Here is a 12,855-nt window from a genome sequence, read left to right on the forward strand (position 1 = left end):
TATTAATGAATTGTATAAATATCTATATATCTATTCATATAACTTTCTATCTTAAGTTGCGGGGTTTTTTTCACCTAGCAATATTATGTCTGTACTATTTAGTTACTTTGTGTTTTTCTAAAAAAGTCTAGGTTTTGCGAATCCTTAAATCCATCATATTCGCCCTTTTTTTTGCAAGTCTAGGTTCGGTGAAACAAAACAAAATTCAATTACTTGCAAATCAAGCTTGTTGTTACTGCCATCAAGTGACTTATACTTATTTCTCGACTATGGTTGATCAAGGATTCGCACTCATGATGATGATAAATTGACCTTCATTACGTTTACACGAACCTACATATGTAATTTGTAAAACATTTGTTATTTGTCTTTTTCTTCTTCTTCTTACTGATATGACCATCATTTATCTAGGACATTTGAGAATGACCACTTTATTGTAAACTTGATTAACAACAATAGATCCCATGAATTAATTTATCGATACTAAGTGGAAACGAAGAAACCTTTGGAGTAGAAATGGGAACAATATTAAAGAATCATGTTTAAATTCTTCATTTTGATTCTGAGCTTTCTAAAGACTTGCGATGCTTTTGGATGTACCTGTCATCTCGTGCTATCAGCAGACTGTTCTGCTTCCACCCAATTTACAACTTGGAAAATCAGGGACTGTGGATCTTTGTTAACATCTTCATCACCCGTGCCTTTACACTTCTTGTTCTCTTCTCGAGATCCTTTTCCATAAACCTCATGAACCAATTTGCAGCTTCTTGCTCTATCTCCTTAGTCAACTTCGATGGGTTTCCTAACCCGGAAGGAGGAGCTAGTGATAGGTTCTTGTTCTCATCGTTTGAGCTCATATGCTTATAGTTTACTGCTGATTCGGAGCTGTCTTTCTTCTCTTAGATGTGGGGTTCTCCTGATTAGTTCATCAAACTCTCTTGTTTCTTCTCCTTCTTCTTCTTGTTAACTTTTTTCTTTATTCGTTTTCACTAAATCCAACATATCTCATGGTCACTACCACAAGCCAGAGCTTTTAAGTCTTTTAAGTGCATCCACCATCTCTGACAATAAATCATCTCTTTAGTGGGTCTATCATTCTGTGAATACGCAGCTGCATGTACCTGTTATACACCACAACCAATGATGATTTGTATAAACTTGCAAAACCCAAAAAACAATAAATACTGTCAATACAAAAGCATTCCAATCTCTGTTTTCTTCCAAAAACAAACGAAAAACACACTCAATTTCGGATCTGAAAATCCATTTATTTCACAACTCGGGAAACAGCTGAATTAAATCATATTCAAACCAATAAAATCAAACCAAACATCTAAAAACATGAACTCGATGCATAAACTTCAAAAAGAGGGCTTTTGAAGGTGTTACATCTACATAGCCAGGATCACTTCTCTCTTTGGATCCATTTCACATTCCTCTTTCGCAATCTTCAGTGGAAAAACAGCAGCAAGCCTTCAAATCAGCTAAAAAGAAATATGACTTTGGCATTCTACTGAAAAGTAAGTTTTTAATTTTTATAGAAAATTATAAGAGGATAATGTTCAGGAGATGAATCTGATCTTTTTATAGGTGGATATACACAGCCTAGAGGATGAGTAAAGATGGTTCTTAATGACCATGAATCAATGAATCCTTAACGTTTTGTAGGAGAAGAATGTTAGACGAACCGACACCAATAAATCTCTTAAATCTCTGACCCAGAAATTCCTCACGAAGTTTCTTCTCACACAATCTCCTGAAACTCCATTAATGGCGAAAGGTCTTGATGTTGATGGATTCGTATAAGGAAGAACCCTATATGAGAAAGTCAGATGGAGGAAGACGATGAGCCCTAATTGTCGGGAAAATATGTTGTTTATCTTTCACTTGGGCTGGGCTCTTGTTTTCCATGAAACATGGTAACGAAATACCAAACACATATAATGTGAATGAGAAGCCCCATTCAATGAAAACAAAACATGACAAAACAGGTTAAGAGGGTGGACATGTGGCGCGCGTACATGAGGCGAGTTTCCAGGCTGAATCCAACGTGGAGGCACAGGAGAGAGGCAAACAATACTTTATATATATTGATAGACTCTATAATATAATAATTAGTAGTAAAAACACCTATAAACCATGGGTGAAAGTGGGTCAAATCCATTGTCTATCAACTCCCCCAGACTTACCCTTTTGCTTGTCCTTAAGCAAAACAAACAGGCAGTCTCTCTGAAAGAAGTTTGGAAACAGCAGGGACTCACACAATTTTAAACTTAGAATCATCACCTCTACAATATTGCAATCCACATCTAAGAAGTCCTAATCACAAAAGCACATTATACCATATCCTAGCTTAGCAACCAAATTCACCTAACTAACAACTTAGCAAATCTTGTCTAACATTCCCCTCTACCAACCTCATTTCTTAGCATAAAGAAAAGTGCAGGCTTTACTTTGGGAGTATCGATCACAGGATGCAAGGATTTTCAAACAAGTATCTGGGCCTGCAGGTAAACATTAGTTGATATCCTCTCTCTCTACTAATTTTCTCTCTTAGTCAAAGTCTGCTTATATTTGCAAGATCATTGACCAAGATTGGAGAGGCTTCCATGAATCAAGACTTAATGGTGGTTGCCACCAAATCCTGTTCACTTTTTTTGACCTCTATCCTAGAATTATTTGTGAAGCAAGCCATAATGGTTGTAGCCACCAAGTCATGTTCTAATCCTTTACCTATAGAATTCTTATGATGCAAGCCTTAATGTTTGTAGCCACCAAGTCTTGTTCGAATCCCTTCTAAATAAATCTCTAATAGATATGTATATATATATATATATATATAATAATAATAAAATATATATATTTTATATTATATCTATATTTCGAAAATAGAGATAGAGGGTGATAAATCTATATACACAAGGCTATACCTTCCAGACTTGTTTGAAGAATCCGGTCCCATGTATACCAAGCCCCAAGACAAGCAGTTGTGTCAAGTTTATTGTTGGAGGTCAGCTTTGGTTCCTTCAAACAATCTCAACAAGTGTAACATAGTTGACATGTTGATCCACTTTAGTATCTTTACTACTATCTGCAATCAGTAAGTTCTAGAATGGTGTTAAAGAGTGGTTAGATAACAAGATAAAATCTAATAAGTTCATTATCCCCTTCTTGACTCAATAAAAACTTTATGTTGGAAAATATTTTTTTTTTTTAAACTCATGAATAAACTAATATCAGTAAACCTCCCCCAGACTTAAACTATACTGTCCCCAGTGTAACCTCAGTCGGAGTGATGGTGATAAATAAATCATAAGTATGTAATGTAACAAGTTAGAACGATATACCAGACCAGAATGTATGTCGACCGATGTAAGGATGTTGATATCGGTCGCGGCAGGTGATGCTATGTCGATCGATGTCGACAGTGTCTCGTCGGTCGATACTGACGGCAATCGTCTACGCGGATCTTTTTTTTTTTGACATGCAATAATTAAAAACCAACATAAATAGAAGATTAATAAAAACCAAATAAATATTACCTACTAGTGGGTTGCCTCCCACTCAGCGCTTTGCTATAGTCATTTAGCTAGACTTTGGACGTGATTTGGGCTAGTAATGTTGAAAGCTGGCACTTATTGGGAAACAAGTCTCCATCTCTTCTCTGCGCTTGTTGAACCATGTACCAGTGAAGTCTAGCATTGCTTCATCTCCTCTGCGCCGTTTGTCCTTCATTATTGTAGTTGCATCTTCTATCTTCTGCAATCTATCTCCAAGACTCTCAAGAATGAACTGATGTCTCATAACTATGGCGTATGTGTCAGCTGAGATCTCCTCTTCATGATTGTGCGTGTCAGACATGTCTGATGTCAACTTTTGTACTAGCCTCCCTCGGTTTGTAGCGTCGTCGACCGATGTCCGTCTGTGAGTATCGGTCGAATTATTGTTGCGTCTGTCGATCGATGCTGATGCTTCTGGTCGACGGGCAATGTAACTCTGAATCTCCACTAATTCCCCTTGAATAGCTTCTATCTTGGAAGTCAAAGCACTAATGCTAAGATCCACTGGGAAATAGATGTCATCACACCTCCTATCAAGCCTCAATTCTGTAGTTTCCAGAGCTTTGTAGATCCCTTCTACCAACTGATCTATCTCTCCCCTGGTGTGAAAATCTGGTTGAGTCTTCATCGTATGTGAGTGTGGTGGGTTGTCGTCAACCGATGCTGGTAAGCGGTTATCGATCGATGCGTGTAAGCGACTATCGATCGATGCATGTCGATGTCTGTCGATCGATGTAGAGCAAGATACGTCGTTCGCACGCTGAATTCTCGCTATGTCTTGCCTCATCTCTTCCATGCAAGTAGTTAGCCAACTGATACTATCATTCAATGGATAGTAGACTCCATCAAGCTTCATCTGGAAGTCTTCTTTGTTCTTCTCTTGTTCTATGCAGATTCCATTGAACATCTCATTGATCTCGTCCTTGGTGTAGATCTCTGGTACTAGCTTGGTTTGGGTGAATGAGCTAGCATGTTCTGGAAGACATATGTAGATGTGCTCATCTATCGAAGCTCTTTCCATTAGCTTTCTGATCTCCTCCTTAGAGACATTAATGATGTGTCCATCCATATCTCTTACGCATCCCTGATCATCTCTGTAGACTCCATACTCATCTTTCTCTTCCCAATAGAATTTTCAGGTTCCAAAAAGGTCAAAAGCTCTTCTGCCAAATTCTGGACGTCTGTCGATCAATGCTGGGAAGTTAACATCGAACGATTTCTTATTGGCTTTGTCGATCGATTCTTGTATCTTTATGTCGATAGCCGCTCGTCTGTCTACTTCACTGATTCGGCTGGAGCTAGTTCCTTTTCCATAGGCTTCTGCAAGAAGTGAATCTGTTTCCACTTGTGCCTGAATTTCTGGTCTTAGAGGGCGAAATTTGTAGACTAGAATTTCGTTCTTTCTGTATTCTACATCATACAAATCATCGCGGGTCTCAGGTGGTGCATCGTTTACTGCCATGATGGGATTGTAGCAGTCGTTCCCCCATTCTTCTGGACTACTGTCGACCGATGCTTCCTTTGGTGTGTCGATCGATATCTGATGGGCACTGTTGATCGATGTTGCAGTATGAGTTTCGATCGACGCCGAGTATTTAGTCTCGTACTCACCTCCACAGTGGAATGCTGCAATGATTCCTGGATCATTGATTCTTCTGGGGGTCGTCTGTGGCTTCTTGACTGGAATAGGGTTGTAGTGGACATGAGGATCTATGAGCGTTAGGTACAATTGGTTGGTTTGCAAGTCGCACACTGCTCTCACTGTTGACAAGAAGGTTCTCCCTAGTAATAGAGAAGAGTTCCAGTTCAGCTTGATGTCCAAGACATGAAAATCTACTGGAACTAGGGCATTACCAATCTGCACCTCTGGGTCTCTCACAATCCCTCCTGAGTTCCTCTGAGAACAATCCACAAAAGTGAATAATTCCTTGGAAGGCTCTACCTGAAGACCCAGATGGTCTGTCATAATCCTAGGTAGGATACTGACTTATGCTCCTGTGTCGCACAAGGCATGTGGGAATTCAATACCCTTCACCGTGCATGGTATTGCAAATTGCCCAGGATCACTCTTCTTCTTCAATGTAACCCTCTTCCTCATCTGCTCTCTAGCTTCACAAAACATTCTCCTAATGTCGTCTTCTGTCTCTCTGGTTTCTCTGAAGAACATCCACAATCTGTGGGTATAATAAGCCTCATCGAATGGCTTTTCTAGAGGAATCCTGAAGACTCTTTTTCGGAAACTTTCATTTTCCTATTCATTAGCCCCCCCCTCTTGAGATGTTTCCTTACTTTTTCCTTTCTTTTCCTTACGGTTCTTCCCATAGGAACCCTATCAACCTCCATAGAATCTATTCCATCATCTAAAGGTGTCCTGACGGCCTCTGGTGGGTTTTCTGATGGTTTGGGTTTGGGCCTAAGTGCACTAAGACGTGCAACATCTATCTTCGGCATCTGCACTCGGTACGTAATAGGTGTTCGTCGATCGATGGGCGCTGGTGGTTGTCGGTCGATGACGGTTTCCTCATGTCGATCGATGAAGGTTTCCTGATGTTGATCGATGACGGTCTCCTGATGTCGATCGATGACGGGCTCCTGATGTCGATCGATCTTCACGTAGACAGGACTGGGCGGATGTGGGTGTTTTGCTATGAACTCCTCGTTAGTCATGATCCTCACAACATTGCAAGATGCGATTGACTCCTTAGGTGTTGTCGATCGATGTCCAGGAGAGGATATCGATTGGTTTTGGGTGACTTCTGTTGACCGATGTCCGTGGCTTGGCGTCGATCGACACCAATGCGATCCGCCGAAGCTCATCAGACTCTCTACTTCAAAATCTCCTTCTTGCAGCTTCTCTTCTTTTACCACTTGCCAGAAATCATCCCCAATGATGGCATTCACGTGGTGCTTCATCACATCATCTTCTACCCCTCTTGTCAAGGCTACCTGCCTCTAAACAGCTTCTCCTGTCTGATCAACCTGCATCTCCAGCTTCTTCACATGAGTGCTCAAAGTCTCAAACTTTGTGTTCAGGTTTGTGTAGACAAAATCAATCTTCCCATTAAAGTCCACTGTCATGCACTGCTGTCCCTCGAGAACTCTATCAAGCATCTCCTCAATCTTGCTCTCTTGAGTTGGTGGTGGTGGCTTCTGGTAGTAGGAGCTTCCATAACCCCCGTTGTTGTTGTAATTGTTGCTGTAGTTGTTGCTGTAGGGTTTCTGGTGCTGCGAACTCTTGTTGAATTTGCCCCTATTTCCATAGGAGTTTCTGTTTCCATCCTGGTTTCCCAAACCTTGGAATCCAGTTCCACTGATGAAGTTCACATCTGCTTCCTCTCCTCTACCCTCTGTATCTATAGCCTCTACATTTTTAGCCAAGCAGACATGCTTCCTGAGAAGCTTGTGAACACTGTCCAGCTTTGCCTTCACCTCATCAATCTGATCATTCCCAAGGATGGTGGCAGATCTCTTCCTCTTAAAATCAGTGTTCTTGGTGCTGCTGCTAGATGATAGGTTTTCAATGATCTTCACTACCTCCTATGGATTCAGGGTGTTGAAGTTCCCATTGCTGGAAGCATCAAGAGCGATCTGGTATTGCACCGCGATGCCTCTGTAGAAAATACTGAGCAGTTGTACCTCATTGAATCCACGGTGTGGACAGTCTCTCTGGTAAGACTTAAATCTGATCTAGGAGCTTCTGAGTGAATGTAGCAATTGATAGACCATGGATTTGACCCACTTTCACCCATGGTGTAAGAAAACTTCATTAGAATAGTAAATAGATATTAATGGAGTTCCAATCACAAATATAACTTTGAATCTTCTCTCCAATCTATAAAAATCCTAAAAACCTTTGCTGATAATAATAAAACTAGAAACACAAGAAAGCACCACTTTTCCTCTAACATGGTGGCAAAGCTTATATAATTAGGTTAAAACTCGTCGGGGTAATCTTGTAAATTGGTGAAGACTTGGGCTTCAAGTCGGTTGTGACCAAACATGCTTTCTGCGCGCTTCAATGTCGATCAATGTTCTGATGTGAACATCGATCGATATTTATTCCTCAATATCGACCGATGGTCGAGCTCGATGGTCATCTCGGGTGCTTGCTCCAAATATCTCCAAAATGTTCCAAAATCATCACTTATCTCCAAATCACTCCTGATCTTATAAATATAATAAATAGACTCTATAATATAATAATTAGTAGTAAAAACACCTATAAACCATGGGTGAAAGTGGGTCAAATCCATGGTCTATCATTCGCTACAATCACTCAGGAGCCTTCAGAATCATTCAGAAGCTCCTGGATCAGATTCAAGTCGTATCAGACAGATTGCCCACACCATGGATTCAATGAGGTACAACTTCTCAGTACTTTCTACAGAGGCATCACGGTGCAGTATCAGATGGCTCCTGATTCTTCCAGCAGTGGTAACTTCAACATCAGGAATCCAGAGGAGGCTGTGAAAGTTATTGAGAACTTAGCATCTAGCAGCAGCACCAAGAACACTGATTTTCAAAGGAAGAGATCTGCAACCATTCTTGGGAATGACCAGATGGATGAAGTGACGGTGGACTTCAATGAGAAGATTGATTCTGTCTACACCAATCTGAACACAAAGTTTGAGACTTTGGGCACTCATGTGAAGAAGCTGGAGATGCAGGTTGTTCAGACAGGAGAAGCTGTTAAGAGGCAAGAAGCCTTAACAAGAGGGGTAGGGTAGGATGTGATGAAGCACCACGTGAACGCCATCATAGATGATGATTTCTGACAAGTGGTGAAGCAGGAGAAGCTGCAAGAAGGAGATTTCAAAGTAGAAAGCTCGATGAGTTTCGGCGGATCGCATTGGTGTCGATCGACGTCTGACTTCGAACATCGATCGACAGACTTCATTCAAAATCAATCAACAGGCTCTCCAAAGCATCATTCGATGACACCTATGGAATCAACCGCATCTTGCAATGCCGTGAGGATCCTGGCTCACGAGGAGTTCGCAGCAAGACACCCACATCTGCCCATCTCTGTTTATGTCAAAATCTCTCGACATTCTGATACTCCCGTCGATCGACATAAAGAGACCGCCATCGATCGACAACCTCCAGCACCCATCGATAGACGAGCACCTCTTACATACCGTGTGCAGATGCCAAAGATAGACGTTGCACGTCTCAATGCACTCATGCCACAACCCAAACCTTCAGATAACCCACCGGAGGCCATCAGGACACCTTCAGATGATGCAGCATATCCTATGGAAGTTGATAGGGTTCCTATGGGAAGAACCCTGAGGAAAAGAAAGTAAAAAATGGCAAAACATCCGAAGAGGGGAGCAAATGAAAAGGAAAGGGAAAGTTTCCAAAAGAGAGCCTTCAGGATTCGTTTAGAAAAGCCATTCGAGGAGGCTTATTTTACCTACAGATTGTGGATGTTCTTCAGAGAAACCAGAGAGACCGAAGAAGACATTAGGAGAATGTTCTGTGAAGCTAGAGAAAAGATGAAGAAGAGGATTACAGTGAAGAAGAAGAGTGATCCTGGGCAATTGGCAATTCCATGTACGGTGAAAGGCATTGAGTTCCCACATGCCTTGTGCGACATAGGAGCATCAGTCAGCATCTTACCTAGGGTTATGGCAGACCATCTGGGTCTGCAGGTCTAGCCTTCCAAGGAATTATTCACTTTTGTGGATTGTTCTCAGAGGAGCTCAGGAGGAATTGTTAGAGACCTAGAGGTGCAGATTGGTAATGGCCTAGTTCCAGTTGATTTCCATGTCTTGGATATCAAGGTAAACTGGAACTCTTCTCTATTACTTGAGAGAGATTTCTTGTCGACAGTAGGAACAGTGTACAACTTGCAAACTAACCAGTTGTACCTGACGCTCGTAGATCCTCATGTCCACTACAATCCTATTCCAGTCAAGAAGCCACATACGTCCTCCAGAAGAATTAATGATTCAGGACTCATCGTAGCATTCCACTGTGGAGCTGAGTACGAGACATAATACTCGGCGTCGATTGAAACTCACATAGCCACATGATCGACAGTGCCGCCCAAAAATCGATCGACACACCCAAAGAAGAATCGATTGACAGTACTCCAAACGATTGGGAGAACGACTACTACAATCCCACCATGACAGCACATACCAGAGACACCATGCATGCAGAGGAGTATGATGAAGATTATGAGGAGGAATGAGCTACAGAGTACATAGCCATTCTTGATGAGGAAGACAAACTACTACATCATTCCTCTTGGAAAAGTAATGCGCCGTCGATTGACAGAACAGTCTCAACATCGATCGACACTCATCCTCATCAGACAAACCGAAAACGAGCATCGACCCACATTGCCTACTACCCATCGATCGACACTAGAGTCGATCGCGTACGAGAAGGAGAGTACTCGATTGGCAGTTGGGCAGATGATCACCATCACGAAAGCTATGCAGTAGAAACGGAAATTCATGAGCCAGGAGCAAATGAACTTCATGAGGGTTTCACATATGAGGAACTTCTCAATATGCAAAGACGTGATGAAGCAGATCAACAACAAGTAGAAGCTACTAGGGAAAGAACACGTTTCAGCCATTTTATCAACAAAGCCATCGGTCCGTCGATCGACGACAAACCTCCATCATCGATCGACATCCATCCAAAACCATCATCCACTGTAAGCGAAAACCCTAATTTTGATAACCAGTATCTAACACAGGATGAATTTGGAATTTTCAGGGACCCAGACGGCTATGCAAGAGAAATAGATGGACATGCACTGTAAGTATCCAGAGAGGACATTGTAGACATTCTTCAGATGGCTAATGGAGCAGACAATCTCTTCATGCAACAACGCACCGTCCAAACACATCAACAGAGGGTTACAAAAGAGTTCTATGACACAGCTGGTGGCATAGACAATCGCTTCCAGCATAAGTATAGACATCCTACTCGACCGTCGATCGACGTTGACGTCCCTCCATCGATCGACGTTGACGTCCCTCCATCGATCGATAGACGTCCAGAATTTGGCAGAAGATTCTTTGACCTTTTTGGAACTAGGAAATTCTACTTGGAAGAGAAGGATGAGTATGGAGTCTAGAGAGATGATCAGGGATGTGCAAGAGATGTGGATGGACACATCATCAATGTGTCCAAGGATGATATCAAAAAGCTAATGGAAAGTGCTTCAAGAGATGAGCAGAGCTACATATGTCCTCTAGAAAATGCTAGCTCATTCACACAAACCAATCTGTTACCAGAGATCTACACCAAGGACGAGATCAATGAGATGTTCTATGGAGTCCGTGGAGCCCAAGAGAAGAATGAAGGTGATTTCCAGATGAAGCTTGATGGTATCGACTATGCACTGAACGACAGCATCAGTTGGTTAACTACATGCATGGAGGAGATGAGGCAGGACATAGCCAAAATTCAGCATGCGGCCGACAAACATCGACCAGCATCGATCGACAGACACTACTCAACATCTATCGACGACGACCCAAAGAACTCACACTCGATGAAGTCTCAACCAGATTTTCACACCAGACCAGAGATTGATCAGTTGGTAGAAGAGATCTATAGAACTCTGGAAACTACAGAAGAGAGGCTTGATAGGAGATGTGATGACATATATTTCCCAATGGACCTTACAATGATTACTTTGACTTCTCAGATAAAAGCAATACAGAGGGAGATAGTAGAGATTCACGGATACATCGCCCATCAACCAGAAGCAACAACATCGATCGACAGACGCAACAACAAATCGACCGACATTCATAGACAGACATCGGCCGACGACGCTACAAACCGAGGCAGACTAGTACCAAAGGTGACATCAGACATGTCTGATACACACAACCATGGAGAGGAGATCTCAGCTGATACTTATCCCACACTTATGAGACATCAGTTCAACCTTGAGAGTCTTGGAGATAGATTGCAGAAGATGGAAAACACAACTGCAACAATGAAGGAAAAATGGCGCAGAGGAGATGATGGACACTTGTTTCCCAGAAAGTTCTAGCTTTCAACACTACTAGCCAAATCACCTCCAAAGTCAAGCTAAATGACTATAACAAAGCGCTGAGTGGGAGGCAACCCACTATCAAGTAATATTTAATTGGTTTTTATTAATCTAGTATTTATGTTGGTTTTTATTTATTTATTGCAGGTCATAAAAAAAAAAAACTAAAAAAGATCCGAGTAGACGAACACTGCCGACAACGATCGACATAACATCACCTACCGCGACCGATATCAACACATTTACATCGATCGACATCCATTTCGTTCTAACTTGTTACATTGAGTCCTTATGATTTAGTTATCACCATATCTCCGACTGAATATACACTGGGGACAGTGTAGTTTACTAATAGTAGTTTATTCACGAGTCTTATTAAAATGTTTTCAAAAAAGTTTTTATTGAGTCAAGAAGGGGATGATGAACTTATTGTTTTTACTTGTTATCTAACCACACCATTCTAGACTTGTTAGTTGCAGATAGCACTAAAGATACCAAAGTGGATCAACCTGTCAACTATGTTGCACTTGCTATGAGTGTTTGAAGGAAGCAAAGCTGACCTCCAACCTAATCGAGCTCAACTTTGCTTGTCTTTGGGCTTGGTATACATGGGATCGGATTCTTCAAACAAGTCTGGAAGGTAAAGCCTTTTGTAGATTTATCATCCTCCCTCTCTCTATTTTCGAAATATAGATTAAAATTATAGATATAGTTATATAAAAAATATATATATCTATATATTATAGATTAATTAGGAAGGGATTCGAACATGACTTAGTGACTACAACCATTAAGGCTTGCTTCACAAATAATTCAAGGATATAGGTAAAAAAGAAGTGAACAGGATTTGGTGGCTACAACCATTAAAGCTTGATTTATGGAAGCTTATCCAATCTTGGTCGATGGTCTTGCAATATAAGCAGACTTTGACTGAGAGACAGAATTAGTAGAGAGAGAGGATAGGAACTATTATTTACCTGCAGGTCCAGATACTTGTTTGAGCATCCTTGCATCCTGTGATCGATATTGAGGTTGGTAGAGGGGATTGTCAAACATGATTTGCTAAGTTGTTGACTAGATGATCTTGGTTGCCAGACTAGGATATGGTATAATGTGCTTCTGAGACTAGGACTGTCTAAGGTGTCGATTATAATTTTAAAATTATGTGAGTCCCGACTGTTTTCAAACCTCTTTCAGAGAGACTACCTGTCTGTTTTGCTTGAGGACAAGTCAAAGGGTAAGTCTGGGGGAGTTGATAGACCATGG

The 12,855-nt window shown here is 41.3% G+C and overlaps 1 long non-coding RNA gene across 1 annotated transcript; it reads right to left on the reverse strand.

Annotated features, from left to right (window-relative positions):
• Window positions 1–297: 297 nt before the first annotated feature.
• Window positions 298–2,155, reverse strand: LOC125590204. The gene is made up of 2 exons (XR_007326413.1): window positions 1,390–2,155; window positions 298–1,121 (listed from the first exon to the last, which is right to left on the reverse strand). It is a non-coding gene; the product is annotated as an uncharacterized LOC125590204 (long non-coding RNA).
• Window positions 2,156–12,855: the final 10,700 nt, after the last annotated feature.

This window comes from Brassica napus, chromosome C7 (assembly GCF_020379485.1).
Source record: "Brassica napus cultivar Da-Ae chromosome C7, Da-Ae, whole genome shotgun sequence".
Taxonomy (NCBI): domain Eukaryota; kingdom Viridiplantae; phylum Streptophyta; class Magnoliopsida; order Brassicales; family Brassicaceae; genus Brassica; species Brassica napus.